Source organism: Anas platyrhynchos, chromosome 2, assembly GCF_047663525.1.
Source record: "Anas platyrhynchos isolate ZD024472 breed Pekin duck chromosome 2, IASCAAS_PekinDuck_T2T, whole genome shotgun sequence".
Taxonomy (NCBI): Eukaryota; Metazoa; Chordata; class Aves; order Anseriformes; family Anatidae; genus Anas; species Anas platyrhynchos.
This window is the reverse complement of record NC_092588.1, coordinates 55,380,778-55,395,482: the sequence shown is the minus strand read 5'-3', so window position 1 is coordinate 55,395,482 and position 14,705 is coordinate 55,380,778. Positions and strand designations below refer to the sequence as shown.

At 43.0% G+C, this 14,705-nt stretch overlaps 1 protein-coding gene across 1 annotated transcript in view; it reads right to left on the bottom strand.

Moving 5' to 3' along the window:
- Positions 1 to 12,269, bottom strand: part of LDLRAD4 (low density lipoprotein receptor class A domain containing 4) — a 272,488-nt gene extending 260,219 nt beyond the window's left edge. The window contains exon 1 of the mRNA XM_027451928.3: positions 12,037 to 12,269. The gene's annotated coding sequence lies outside the window, so the exon portion shown is untranslated. The remainder of the gene's footprint in view (positions 1 to 12,036) is intronic.
- Positions 12,270 to 14,705: the final 2,436 nt, after the last annotated feature.

Sequence of the window (14,705 nt, the reverse complement as noted above, 5' to 3'; positions counted from 1 at the left end):
TCGTGCTCTGTATTTTCTTCTACTTCACCAAAACCTTAGTCCTATTACAGAAGGTTGGACTAGATGAATTCCAGAAGGTCCCTTCCAACCTGAATTACTCCTTGGTTCTCTTTGTATCATCAGATGAGGCAAGAGTGAGTACAGAGCTCCTACTACGCCCACAAAAGATGTTTTACACCTGTAAGAAGAGAGGCATCTAAGCCTACAGCAGAGAAACAATCTTGTTTCTGTGCCTTATTTAGGACCTCCATAAACTACTAATTTTTGTTGAGGTTCAACAAGTTCATTTTGTCAATGTCCACTGATTTTTAAAGAAAGATCGCCAGGTAAAATTGACCAGAGTTAGTAGATAGCATCGTTTCTGCTCCAATCATGCAAATAGCTGTATTCAGAAAAGACTGTGATGGTCTCTCAGGGAAATCAATGCAACTATGCATATGAAGTCCCTTGCAAGATATGAATGAAGATTTACTGATGGACCCGATGGCACAGTTGTTTGTGTGCACACAAATGCATTTTTCCAGATTAAATTCACCAAATTACCTCAACACAGATTAATGCAATCGCCACAAACATGATGTATTCTTTTCCTTTAGATTTGCATTTTTCCTGTTGCTTTGCCCCCTTCGCAACTCAACTCTGACTCACAGACAGATTAGAAATCAGATCAGCCTAGAATTTGCAACACTGACTTAGCCTCTTTGGACTAAAAATAAACAGTAGATAGAGCGGCTGGGAAAAAAAAAAATCAATGACAGTCAGCCCCAACGTGCTCTATTTTACCACAGCAAGAACAAGCAATATCTGAAGTTTACAGGGCTTCTCTTCCCACAGCACATTTCCACCCCAGCTCCTGCAGCTCTGACCATGCAGGACCACCTGAGAACACACGTAACTACAGTGCGTGGATTGAAGACCGTGAGCCCCTTAATCTTGCAATAAACATTTCTGTTAAGGCAACAAAGTGAAATAATCACCTGGCTTATTCTGTGTAGCCGCGTAAAGCACTTACGGTGACAACCCGGGCTCTCGCTGCTGCAGAAGGCAATCCCCGCATGGCTCCCTGTGCTAAAATAATACCCTAAAGTAGTAGCAGCGTGATTGGATTTCGACATGCAGCTAAGGTCAGGCAGGTCTTGTGTCTGGCCTGCTGATCCCTCCAGCACCCCGACACCTGCGCGGCTCGGCCTGCCCGCACAGGAAGGCCAGGGCGACCTCCTCACAATGTGCTCACGTGGAGAGCGGGAGCGCCACATCCTGAAGGAGATAAATACAGCAAACCCATCAAGCCCCAAACTTCCTGACATTCTCCAGAACGGGCAGGTTTATTTTTTATTTTTTTTTTCTCCAGAGCACGGAGGTTTTGGTATTAATTTGACCAGGGAGGAAAGCTGGAGTCTGCTATGCAGAAACATCTAGTCAAATAAATACGTCATTAAGCTAACTAGCTACAGGATTGTCTAGCAGATGGATGACATCTTGGTTGCTAGTGGAACACTTTTCTATAGCCTTGTTTGAGGCAGACACATATGGCTCTCCCAAGTATTGATGCAAGCTCCCAGATGGACTAGATCATTGCTGACACCTTATTATAAACCCTAGAGATGAAAGAAGGGAGCACAGTTTTTGAGTCACAACACAGAACTCCGAAATAGTCAGACTTCCTAAAAATCAAGTCTGTAACGGAATCTCAACTTCTTTTTGTTGCAAGCAACTACTTTTAACCAGGAACAGAAAACAGAGGAAATACTACAGACAGGATGATTAGAAGAGCCTCAAGGAGCTGTAAAGACCAGGAGATCCGTAATGTAGATGTGCATTATAACTACATATAGGGAGCTACAACGGTTACAGCTCTGAGGATGCAAAAAAAATTTATCTGCTCTGCAGCTGTTACTGACACCAAGGAGCTTCCATCTGGAATTTCTTGGTTGGGGTGGAAGGGAAAAGCAAAGAAGAGGAAGCCATTGAGACATTACAGATGCACGACTGCTCTGAAATGTCTGCATCCTAAAGTACAAGGGAGAGAGGGAAAGGGAAGTCTGTAGCTACAGGAGCGACAGGAAAACTAACAAATATGCGGGAGATAACAGAAGCAGTTGCATCCTGCATTTATTTTTTTGGTAGGTGTCAGAAACACCCAAAAACATCTAAAGTACATGATGGGAAGAAGGCATATTTTATTTACCATGGTCAGACACAGGAAAAAAAATACTCATTTAACATTTTTACGCTGTGAAAAGAAACTACTCTTAGCATCCACTAATAAGTTTACTCTTCTCCTTCACCCAAAAATATGACTCATGATACAGGACGATGACTTCTTACATATTTTCCTTTGTCCTAGTACCTGCTATACCATGTAAACCACATAAGTTAGATTGTTGAGACTGTTGTAACTCTGTGACAAAGCTTAAAAAACAAACAAAACTCAAATTTTAAAAACAAATCAATTCACTGGCCCTGGGAATATGTTCGGAATTCTGTAAGGGAGATGCTTAGGCTGCTAAAACCTGCCTCTGTTGCAATGGCCTAAGACTTAACGAGTGTGCAAACATTGTGGACATGTCAACTACAGTAGCTAATATATCACAACTCATTCATCCCTTCATTTTATAAAGAGACACCTGTGTTATCACATCTTCAGCCACACAATCATTTCAATGTATTGAGTTCTGAGTCACTCCTAAGTTTTCATTCATATAACCAGCATCTTTCAGGGAGCATTTTATCTATTTGGTGGATTGAAAGTTCAGAAGTTTTTTGGGTTGGTTGGTTTTTTTTTTGTTTTGTTTTTAAATAAGGAGAATACAGTTATCCTTGAATCATCTTATAAAATAGCACATTTATAAAGAATGAGAAAGGACATCCTTTTCCTCTTCAGAGAAAAAAATACAACCTCTACCACCATCACCTCACGGGTCTCAACAGGAACGTCAGGAACAGTCTTAATTTTATAAGGGTAACTTTCAAAAGGGTGCAAGTAGAACAGAACTTCAGCTACGTACTCTGCACCCATGACTGCTTCAACTGGGCAGTTCCTCTTCTCTGCAATACATTGGTCCCTCTGGGAGATAAGTTCAGCTGGCCAGAAATGGGGAAAAGAAGACAACTATCTCCTTTCTCAGAATGCTTCACGGTTCATTTTGACCCCTTAGAATATAAAAGCTTCAGAACAATCATTGCTTTATGTAAATCTTCCAATGCAAGATATAGGAAAGTGCAACTTAGAAATCTCTGTGGTCAGGGCTGACATGATGGAATGTAAATTAAAGCCTTTAGACAACAGTCTTTGGTTCTCCTGAGGAACTTCCTCAGATGAGCTCCAGATTGAAAAGAGGCAAGACAGATATTAATCAACATCCATGAAAGCATAATGAAACACAGCTCAGCCTAGAACTAGCCAGTTTCTGAGTTGCAACATATTTTTCAATATTATTCATTTATTTCAGAAGAGACAAAGCCCCAAAATTTCCTCATTTCTTACCAACTGAAGATTCCAGTTTTACATCTGCTGAGTAGGACTGTTTTGTTTTGTGTTTTTTTTCTTACTTTTACTGGTTGGAGGACAGCCAGTTTCAAAATACAAAGGATCACTGCAGGTCTCCACATCTGAGGTGGGTCCTCAGGGATTTCTTCAGCCTTTGTCTCTGCAACAGACTTCTCATGCAGGCTGTGCAAGAAAACCCCATGTTCCTAGAAACACAATGTCCTTGGTCGCGGTTGGATCCTTGGCAGTTTTGCTCCATGCCAAGGACCCTGAAAACACCAGGCCTCCAGCCAAACCACAGTTCACCAGGAATCAAAGAGAGGTCACGTCTTGTTTTGGTTTGAGTGAAAGTCTGTCAAATCTAAAATATTTGCAATGAATCATCTCAAGTTCAATGTACTGCCATTTCTGACTAAATTACGTTCACTTGAAAGTTCGCAATTAGCTCCATCTGAAATGCCTCTTCATAGCAGCATCGTGAAAACTGATCAATAATAAGTGACACTGAGGAAAGTCAAGATAAATCAAGCACGGGATAAAATGGTGAAGATAAAGTATGGTAAACATCTATGTCAAGAGGCTCTCATTCATACACAAATGGTTTCGTATCACTGTCACTCAACTTATGCTCTGAATGATGCTCTCATTCAGATGTAAAATGACCTTTGATTGATTCGAGCTAGAGCTAGAAGGCTGTTCTGTATTCAACACAGCATTCACACGCAAGTTTAACATACTTAAACATACACATCTTTACTTGACACTTCAGGTGATTTGCTTTGGTATCTCCATGTAGACACCATTAAAGGCTTCTATCTCCAACCTCTAACAATACCCAGAGGGAAAGAGGGAATGGGAAAAGGCAGAGTCTGTTGCTGCTGGTTGCATACTCAACTGGAGAGAGAACTCATCATCTCAAAGGACACTTCCAGGATATCTTATGCATCTAACTCCTCCTCTACAGCCCATCGAAGCCCTCTTTTTCCTCTTTAGCTCTTTTCACTCCTCTTGGATGGTGAGTTTTTTTGGCAATAAAAAAAAAAAAAAAAAAAAAGAAGAAACGTGAACTGAATACTTCTTATCTAATTTTTGTGCATTACCAGCACTAACACACACCAGCACTGTGGTATTTTTTTCTTGAAATTTACCTACTTGCCCAGCAACCACACACGAAAAAAAGCAGACCAATCTACACAGACTACCGGAGCTTTCTGCTGTAGGGGCTTTGCATAATCCCAGTAATTTTCATCAAAGAGCTGTAAAGATCATTAGGACAAAACAGTGATTTTCACCTGTGAGTTAGAATCCTAATCCCTACACCTATTGCAGGTAACTTCCTCTTGCAGCTAGAGAGATTTTTATCTCCCTAATCCTCAGTACATTAATGCCTACGTTGAAAAGTGATACTATCACTGTTATCAATCTATTTAAGGCGCAGTAAGAATAAAGTAAATTGTAAATTGCTTTGATGAGAAAGCTTTGCCATAAGGTGCTAAGTAGAACAGGTCAGATAAAGCATACATTTGACAAACATTGGCAGTATTTCTGTTCATCAACAGATGGTAGCTTTTTGAAAAAAAAAAAAATATTATTATTATAATCTATGTGAAAGTAAGCACCAAACAGTACCTGTACTCAACATAGTGCAAGCTGTTCTGATTGGATGGATGGATTGCTTTAAGCTTCCCAACAAAATAAAGTTAACTCATAACACAAGACATTTTAAGTGAAAATTGAGTATTTGCGAGAAGTTAATCTCAAACGTGCTGTTTCTAGAAACCTGTTAGGAAGGTTACTGAAACAGTATAAGGAATGTAAAAGAGTCACAAACACAGAAAACATACATTTTGGAAATATTTATAGAGCCCCTTCCACTACCCATACGAGTTTGGTGAGGAATCATAATTAACACAAAACTTTTGTAAAACAAAAACATCTACACATCCAGTGCACTGGCCGACAGGGGCTATTAGTCAGCCCAAGCTTGGCTTCTATATGAGCAGCTGCAATCTTTAATTTAGGAGTATTGTATCTTATCTGGACATATATATATATATATATTATTTTAACAAACGTTCAATTTCATTTTGCTTAACACTAGTTAGGTAAAACCTACAAAACCAGTCATCCATTAAGGTGAAATTATGAGAGAGGAACATATACCTATTAGGTAATTCACAGAAGGCGCCAGTTCAACGGCTATGGAGATTAAATTAGGTTATTTTTAAGTGTTCCTCACATCATCTCCTATCAAACACCTCCTGCTGTGCTCCTCAGCTCTAACCCATAGGGCAGAAGGCAGGCAACACCTCACTTCTGTCTTACAAAAATCCCAAGCAAACCATAGCAAATGTCCAGTTGAAATTCTGTATAATACAGATCAAAATACACTCTTAGTATCACTTGACACCATAACTAATGGTTAAGCAAAAGCAGAAAATGAAGCAACACCACTTACACCCAACAGTTGGGTGTAACAATTCTACGTAAGGCAATTACATAGACGTATATCTAGTAGGGATGTACTATAACAAATTTATATTAATTCTTGCTTCATGTGTCATTAACACCTAATGGAATGTTTAAAGGTGTTTACAAGTCCAAAGTAATAATGGATCACTCTTAATTAGCACACAGTAAAAATTTCAAGGGAAGTCTCAGTGGAAGAAGAGGGTTGTTAAAGAGATTGCTTCATATCTCAGTCACAGACTGCCCCCTCCTTTCCTTCTATGAAATGGAGAGCAAGTAGGTTACAGGTGTGAGAAGCCAAAATAATAGGCTCAGTTGGACCACAGAAAAATGGAACTAAAAAAGAATCACACATTTTCCTTCTAATAACCTCTGGAATCAAGAAGAGCGGAAGCTGTGTTTTAAGAACTGTTCTGTTTGAAGATGCTTGCAAGTACCGGACACAAAAAATTAAAGACAAGGTACAGTAGCCTTATACTGGCATATGCTGGACACTACTAGACAGATGAGTCAACCCTTATTTCACAATTCTGAGTAAAACCAGGACTTCTCCACAAGAAGACAAGGTTTCCAGCCTTCTCTCAATGTTGAAGAGAGCTTAGACTTGACTTTACTAAGCACTATCATGCATTCTAACAGAATTGTATACTATTGTCTAAAATTGTGACTTAAATACATCCAGTGGTCAAGAATTAAAGTAGAATCATTCAAACCTCAAGATACTTATCATAAAATTCTTCATAAGAGCACTTCTTGCCTGAAAGCCATTACATCTTTTACAGACAACTTCAGAACATATGAACAAAATGGTATACTGAACACCAAATGAATGAAAATCTCCAAACTTGACTTCTATAGACAATAGCAAGTTCAATATCGTGAATAAGTCTTTTTGAGAAACAGATTCATTGATAGTTTCCATTTTTAGGAAAAAGGGCACCAGGGTGCTTAGCATGGAAGAAATCAAGAGTACTAAGAGATGCAAACACAATGCAATTCCTGAAGACACTTCCTTAACACATCCCATTCCCACGTGCAGCATTTGAGCAGTGGGGCTTTTCAAGGAGATGCTGTCCCATCTTCCTGTACTAATCATAAACATATTGGTTCAAAAATGTGGGCACATTGTCCACCACTTTCAGCACGTTTCCTCCACCTTATAGACACCTAAGAATTAGTGTCAACACAGTTAAAATTTTGTAACACCCTACTCAAAGATTCCCATACAACTCTCCAAAGACTCCATACACTTGTCCCTTTTTCCACTGCAATTAAAGTTCAAAGACTTTAAAACTTTCATGTATTGCCTCATCTTAGTGAAACCAACCAGGAAATTATAATTTAGTCCTATCAAAATGCATGCTTGAGAAACTTGCTATTACTCTAGCGAGCAAAATTCCTCCTAAGAACAGCTCCCCAAAACTGCACAGTTGAAACTTACACTGGAAAATGAGTAACAAGCACATGCATTTCTGAATTCAGTAACATGCAAAAACAAACATCAATAAATCCTCCCATTGGAGTTAAAAGAAGTAATTTGGATAAAATATTTCAATCATGCCTATGAGCCTACTTTTTTACCTACTTTAAAATTGCCTATATACATGCTTATCTACTTTAAAGATGTCTATATAGGACTACTGCTTTTTCACTGAGCAAGGGAGAGACTAAAGCCTGGGAAAAGTGCTGAAAATGTTTATGTTTGAAATGTCTGATATAATGTTTAGGTCAGAATATAGCTGACCTTGGTTTATCAGTTCCAACCCTCAGGGCCAAGCATTTGATTCGACACAAAATAATATATTATGCTTCTAACATCACTATAATGGAAAAATATCTCAGCTTGAACTCTTTTTTTTTTTTTTTAAAGGTATCTTGCCATCAGGTCAAAAAGTCTACTATACCTGCACTTCTGCTTAACATGCAGCAAAACCTAGGCACAGTCGCATCAGGCAGAACCACGCCACAGGTTCACATTGCACACAACTCTTCTGGCAGCTGCAGTTCACGTATCCCCACCACATAGCTACCTCGATGGGGAACGTCCAAAGTCGTGCCCTGCAAGTTTCCAAAATCCAGCAGAGAAGATTTCTGATCAGTTGTATCTGCAAAATGCAGACATGAAAAAATAACCAGTGGGTGTGGACACGTTGCTTTCCCAGCCCTCTCCCCACTGCACTCGCTTCCACCCCCAACTTCTTTGCTGGTTTTCATGCAGATTTGTGCCAGACATTAGGCATCCTCATTAAGTGGTGTCTGGCAACCTGCCTAAGTTTTAGTGGGTTCTGGGAATGCCAATATATTAACCAGAGGACTTTCTGCATACCCTAAAGAGATTTTATTCAAGAAAAGTCAACCATTTGGCACAAAGAAAGCTTAATTCAAATCTAGGAAAGCTCTCCACTGGCAATAAGAAGAGAAATTGCATTTAGGTTCTTCCTAATTTCTGTCTCCTATCTGAAAGAAAAGTTTGATGGAGAGCAAGATCATTTAAAAGGTCAGAGTACTGTCTGTAATAGGATTTTAGAGAAAAGAAAGGCAGATATGAACGGCACAGACCCAGCACAACATCAAGAAAATGATTCATTTTCACTCCCTTGTCTCTTGTGACCAAAACAATCTTAATCAGGAAGATTAAATTTACCTACTATTATGCTGAGTGATAACGAATGGTGATATGGGTACTTGCAAATCTCCATCGCTTAACTAAACAATAAGAAAAAGCATTTAGCAAAATGCACCTACATTTAGCATATTCCAAATATGCTAAATCAAGGCATATGCTACTGAAATGCATACATTAAATAAATATAGATAATGAATACAGAGACATTTTGCCAGCATGAAGAACAGAAAACACTGTAATGCTGTGATCACTCTTTCGAACTTGCACGCTTCCTTTCTACTGCAGTCCCCTTACAGTTACTATCACTCAACTGACAGTCTCAGAAGCAAGCACGTAAAACTCCTCTCTAAAATAAATAACTTATATTTCTCTTTCAAATACATGGTTCAGAAGAATGCAAAGAAAAGAAAAAAAAGAAAAAAAAAGGTCAACAGCTTTCCTTCACTGGAACGTTCTGCCTGCACAGCACACAGAAAAAGTTGAAGGACACTGGACAAACGTGTCATTATTTTGTTCTGAGACTATTTCTGCAGACTTAGGTACCCAGAGAATCCCATTAATTGCACGAAGTTATGCAGCTAATCGAGTCCTCTGCTATCATTTAAACACCACTATCCATTTTTACAGAGAAATTCCTTTAAACTGACATTTACTTCAAACTCATCACTTTGATTTGTACAAAAACTTGCTGGTTTCCTGACAGCAGTTCCAAAATATCATGATCCCCTTATAATGACTAATTAGCACCAGAGACCTAACAAGAAGTCAATTAAAACCAATTCCATTTAAATGTTTTAGTGTACATATTAGAAGTCTGGCAAAAATAAGATTATGTTTGGTGGGAAAGAAATTTTTAGCTATCTAGGCTGCCTTTGCTTAGACATCAACCTTCTAGGCAAGACGGCTATTCTTAAAAATAGCTGTCAACTGAGAAAAGAAAATGTGTATGTATGAATCATTTCACTACAGGGTTGGATTCCCAGCAACTGATGCACCACTGTTCTGGCATCAGTGCCTTTAACGAGCAGCTGATACTAGCTTGGTGCCATTGAAGAATTTCACGGTTACCACAGAACCAATCTGCAAAGATATTCGTCTCCATACTCCTAGAAGTATTTGTATTTCCTAACTGGCAATTCATTCGCAAGGAGCTGTTTTAAACCATTAGAAACCAGAGACAGAAGAAAAAGAAAATGAAAAAAAACTTTTCCAAGGCCACTCGTAAGTTAAATGCAAGAACCATTTCCACCAATACAAGAGTTGGTGGGCAGGCACATGTTTTTTAGCACTTCAGTTCTCTCAGAAGTAATTTAATTCAATACAATCTCTCAGACACTTTTTTTTTTTAATAATAATTTACTTATTTCTGATTTACATATCCTGAAAGTACTCTCAAATGATTTTAGACAGCATCACTCAAGCGCAACCAGTTCTTGGTGGTAGGGTAGCAGCCGCTAGAGAGAGTACTGCAGGGCAGCTGTAAAAAAAAAAAGAACTAAAGTTTGGACAAGAAAATTAGAGGGAAAACTTCATTCTCATTCAAAAATAAATAAATAAATAAATAAAAACAGACGCGGTACCTTCAGCGAGCAGAAAACTAACTACAACCCATCTTTTCAGGTCTCGCCTTAATGGTCCTACGCAGAGAAAACAGCATTTTACCTGCTTAAAAATCACAAAGGGACGGGTTATCTCTAAACTGTTAGGTTAGACTACTGCTCAATGATTTGCATCTCACTAAATGTAATTCTGCTATGCCTCAATCTTGAATCCCAATTTCCTTCTACTCCTGCAGCTTCCATCGAAGGCTGTACTCAAGCTTCATCAGCCAAACGCTGCCTAGTGCCTGTAATGTTTCAATTAACATAACCCAATGGTCTGTAATATACTGTCTCACATTGTTAACTCACTCTGTGTTACGCATTTATCATCATTTAGGCCTGTGCGGGCATCTTAATTTACTGGCGAATACCAATGTGCTTTATGTGTATGCAGCAATGGTCTTCACGTACCCAAGAATCAGAATTAAATAAGCTGATATAAACGCAGAATAGCTAAAAAGGAGTAATTTTACTTCTACACATAACCGCATACTTGGCGCATTCCGATGTCAGTCCTCCTCACACTGCTCGCTTTATGTATCGCAGTAACTTAATACCTGGTGCTACCGCTCCGGCACAGACATGGATGGGGACAGCACCATCGCTATTCAGCGAGCGTGGATGCGGGGAGGTCGGTCCCAAGAGTGCTTCCCACCAGCGTGCTGTCCTCCCAGCCGACCTTCCCCTGGTGCTTCCAGCCACGAAGCCCTAATATTTATATTCTCATTAGCGGGACCATACACGTGTGCACCACACGCACAGTTATTCATCGCTACTCAACAGTGCATCGCCCGTGGATTAACCAATTCTGGGTTGTTGCAAGGAGCACGTTTCCTACGAGCCTCACCCAAGAAGCGATGCGGGGAGGCAGAACACAAGTTTTGCCATGCAAACACCACTCAGGGGCTGAGGGATGAAAAGCCAAAGGCGCTTCCCAGAAAGCAAGGCACATTACTGTACTTAGGCAGCATCTATGTTCTTACCTCGCCTGTGCCTACCGGTAATTGCCTCTCAGGCTTTCCTACTGATGAAAACTCTCTCCCTCCTCAGCTAGCCTCAGACGGAAGGCGCTGCACACTCCTGATGCTACGTGGTGTGGTGCACCTTCCCATTCCCCACACGTTTAATGCAAAAGTTTTTTCTCTTTGCAAGAACAGATCAACCCCTCCGTTTTCCTTCCTGCCAGGAAGACAGCCACGTTTCAAATCAATAAAACTTTTACGACACCAAACGCTATTTCTAGCGGCGTATAAAATCATTCACCAGCTCCCTGCTCCCTCGCACAGCCATCACTTGCGGCTCACAAAAGGCTCTGAACCTTCCTGGAGGGGAAAATCCCCGCACAGCCTTCACGGCTGTGGGCACCCAGTTAAGAAGGTGTACCTCCAAGTGAAAAAAAAATAATAATAAAAAAGTTACTTTTAGCGTTTTGCCTGTTTCCTGTTTATCCCCCGGTGAAGCCTCCCCCCGGCGGCGCCCACCTACACGCCGTGAGCCCGGCTCGGGGATGCGGGATGCACGCAGCCAAGGCGAGCAGAGCTGCACTTCTGCTAATAAACTTTAAAAAAAAAAGAAAAAGGGAGGGGTGGGGGGAGAAGAGAGGCACTTTGTCAAATATAGGTCATTTGTGCGCCAAGGCGGCAGCCCCCCCGCTCCTTGTTCTTCCTGCCAAAGTTGCCTGCCCGGAGCGCGGCCTCTGCCGGAGGGGGGGGGGGGGGGGGGGGGGCAGACGGGACCCCGAAATCCCGGGACCTTGAAACCCCAAGACCCTGAAACCTCGGAGAGAGCTCGGCGCTCCGGCCTCGATCAGCTCCCCGGGGGCCACCCCCCGGTGCCCCCCCAGCACTCACCTCCCCCCGGCCCCCGCCGAGCGGACGGGGCGCCCGCCGCCCCCGGCAGCCTCCCTCGGTGCGCTGGGGCTGGCTCCGCGGCTGCCTCCAACTCATCCCCAGCCTCGCCGCCTCCTCCTCCTCTCCTCCTCCTCCTCCTCCTCCTCCTCCCCCCGCCCTGCCCGCCCCGCTGGCTGCCGCCTGTCTGCGGCGAGTCTGGCTCTGGCGGCCGGGCGCGGGGCCGCCGGCGCGGGGGAGGGAGGAGGAGGAGGAGGAGGAGGAGGAAGCGGGGGAGGGGCGGCTGTGCTCCTTCCCCTCCCCTCCTCTCCCCTCCTTTCCCCTCCCCTCCTCTCCCCTCCCCGCCCCGCCCGGCTCGGCACAGCCCGGCTCGCCAGCCCACACCGCCCCCTGCCGGGATAATGCGCTGCGGCCCCCCCAAAATGCCCCTTATCCCTCCCCCTCCCCTCCCCAAATTTTGGGGTGAGGGGAGAGCAGCCAGCCCGAGGTCCCCTCCTCCCTCCGCAGCCGGTGCTGAAGGCAGGGTGGGCACAGCACGGTGTGTGTGTGTGGTGGGGGGGGGGTGGGTAGGCTCCAGGCTCGATTTTGTCCCGTGCAGAATGAGAAATTTTGTGACATCTCCAAAAAATGTTGCCAGACTGGAAAACCCCGTTCTGGGCACGGCCCCACAGGCACGAACCCAAGGCAGGGTTCGGCCGCGCCTCGCAGAAGGAAGGCAGCGCTCAGCCGCAGGTGCTGTCCAGCTCGGGGCTGGTGACAGCCCCAGTAACGCCATCCAGCCTCCTGTCACCAGCCCTCTCCCTGTCACCGTCCCCGTATCTCCGTCACCCCCCTTGGGACACAGGGCTGGGACACCCTGGGGGAACCTGACCCTCAGCTGTGCCCGAACCGGGTGGCAACAAGCCCAACAGCCACAAGTCATGAATAAGTTTAAACACCAAAATGTTGACGCACACCGTCACCACAGGGAAAATAAGAGAATCCCCATTTCTACAAATTCACATCTGCAGTTTCAGTCCCCATCCGTGAGGGACTCTGAAGAGTTTCCCTTCCTCGCTGTACACGTGAGCCAAAAAGGAACAGGAGATGTAGCAGGGAGTGGGTAACGCCATGAGCTCTCTTACTCACCTTAAGCACTGGACTCAAATGTGCTTCTGAAGCTGAGGTGGTTTCCTTTCTGGCTTCACCTCTGTCCAGCAGCAAGCTGAAGGGAAGGTGCAAGGCCACCAGCAGGAGATGGGAAGCTGTCAGGGTGCTGCTCCTGCAACCCAGGGCCAAGGAGGCCACGCTGTGAAGATCACAAGGGCCAAGGCCCTCAGCTTGAGCTGGGGTCAGCAGGTGAGGCAGCAAATGGGGAAGCAGAGGATGAATTGCAAAAGGGAGAAAAAAACAGCAGTGAGAGATAATTTTAGCAACCATATGTTGGATTAATCAGCAGGGAGCCAAAGAAGTATCAAACAATACAGGAAAGAACAGCTTCCAATAATCAGGGTGATATGTCCGGGGGCTGCTTGTCCTGAAAGTTGCAAATATCATCCAAAGCTCACAGGCTTAATCATCACCACAGTCAACTCTAATCTGCATTTCACTGGCAAACTGGGAGAACCCCAATTTCCAGTCTGCAAACCGTGGTTTGCAATCAGGAATCAAGCGCCCCGTTTCCCAGTGTGTCCCGGTAATGTGTGCGTGCTTCGTAACAAATGAGTTTGACATGCTTCGGCTCCGTTCCCTTCAATGACTTCTCAAGGAAAACAAGAAGTCGCTCACTTCAGGCAGAGATTCTTGTCGTGGGCAAAGTAATATCCACAACACATGGAAAACTTTGCAAGGCATAACAAAATCACCCGTCAAGTAACCGTATCTATGCAGTACCTATAGAGTGGAAAAAATTGCCTCTAGAAAGGAAAGATGTGGAAGAGTAGATTAAGCAGACTACTTTTGTTTACTTTCACGCAGAAAACCAATCCTTTATTGTGGTAACAACACAGTGAATTTTCCCTGAGAGCACCTCTACCGTACATGGTCCCTTACGAACTGGTGCAATCTATCACAAGTTCTGTAGTGGACATGATCACGCTTGTAGATACAAAGCCCCGCGTACTAGAGACTGGAGGTGCTCTTTTGTTGGTTTTGTTTGTTTGTTTTTAATGCCAATCTTGGTTTGAAGGGATTTCTGCCACTTCTTCAGAATGCCAAATGCGTGTCTGACTCAAATCCCCACAAGTTGGTTGAACAGGTTGAAAATGACTAGTTTAACTACTGCCAATATATATATATATAATTCTCATATTTTCAAGTTTTCTTTCTCTGATTTCTGACAGGAATCAATGGGTCATTATATTTTTCTCAAAACATTTAAATTTTTAAGCTTTAATTAAGTTTAAAATTAAGTTCTTATATTCAGATTTTCAGGCCATACACACCATCTTCAGAGATTAACCAAACTACAAGATAATTTTGACTCAAAGATTTCACAGAATCACAGAATTGTAGGGGTTGGAAGGGACCTCAGGAGATCATTGGGTCCAACCCCCCTGCCAAAGCAGGTTCCTTAGAGCAGGCTACCCAGGTAGGCATCCAGACGGGCCTTGAATATCTCCAGAGAAGAAGACTCCACAACCTCCCTGGGCAGCCTGTTCCAGCGCTCCGTCACCCTCACTGTGAAGATTTAC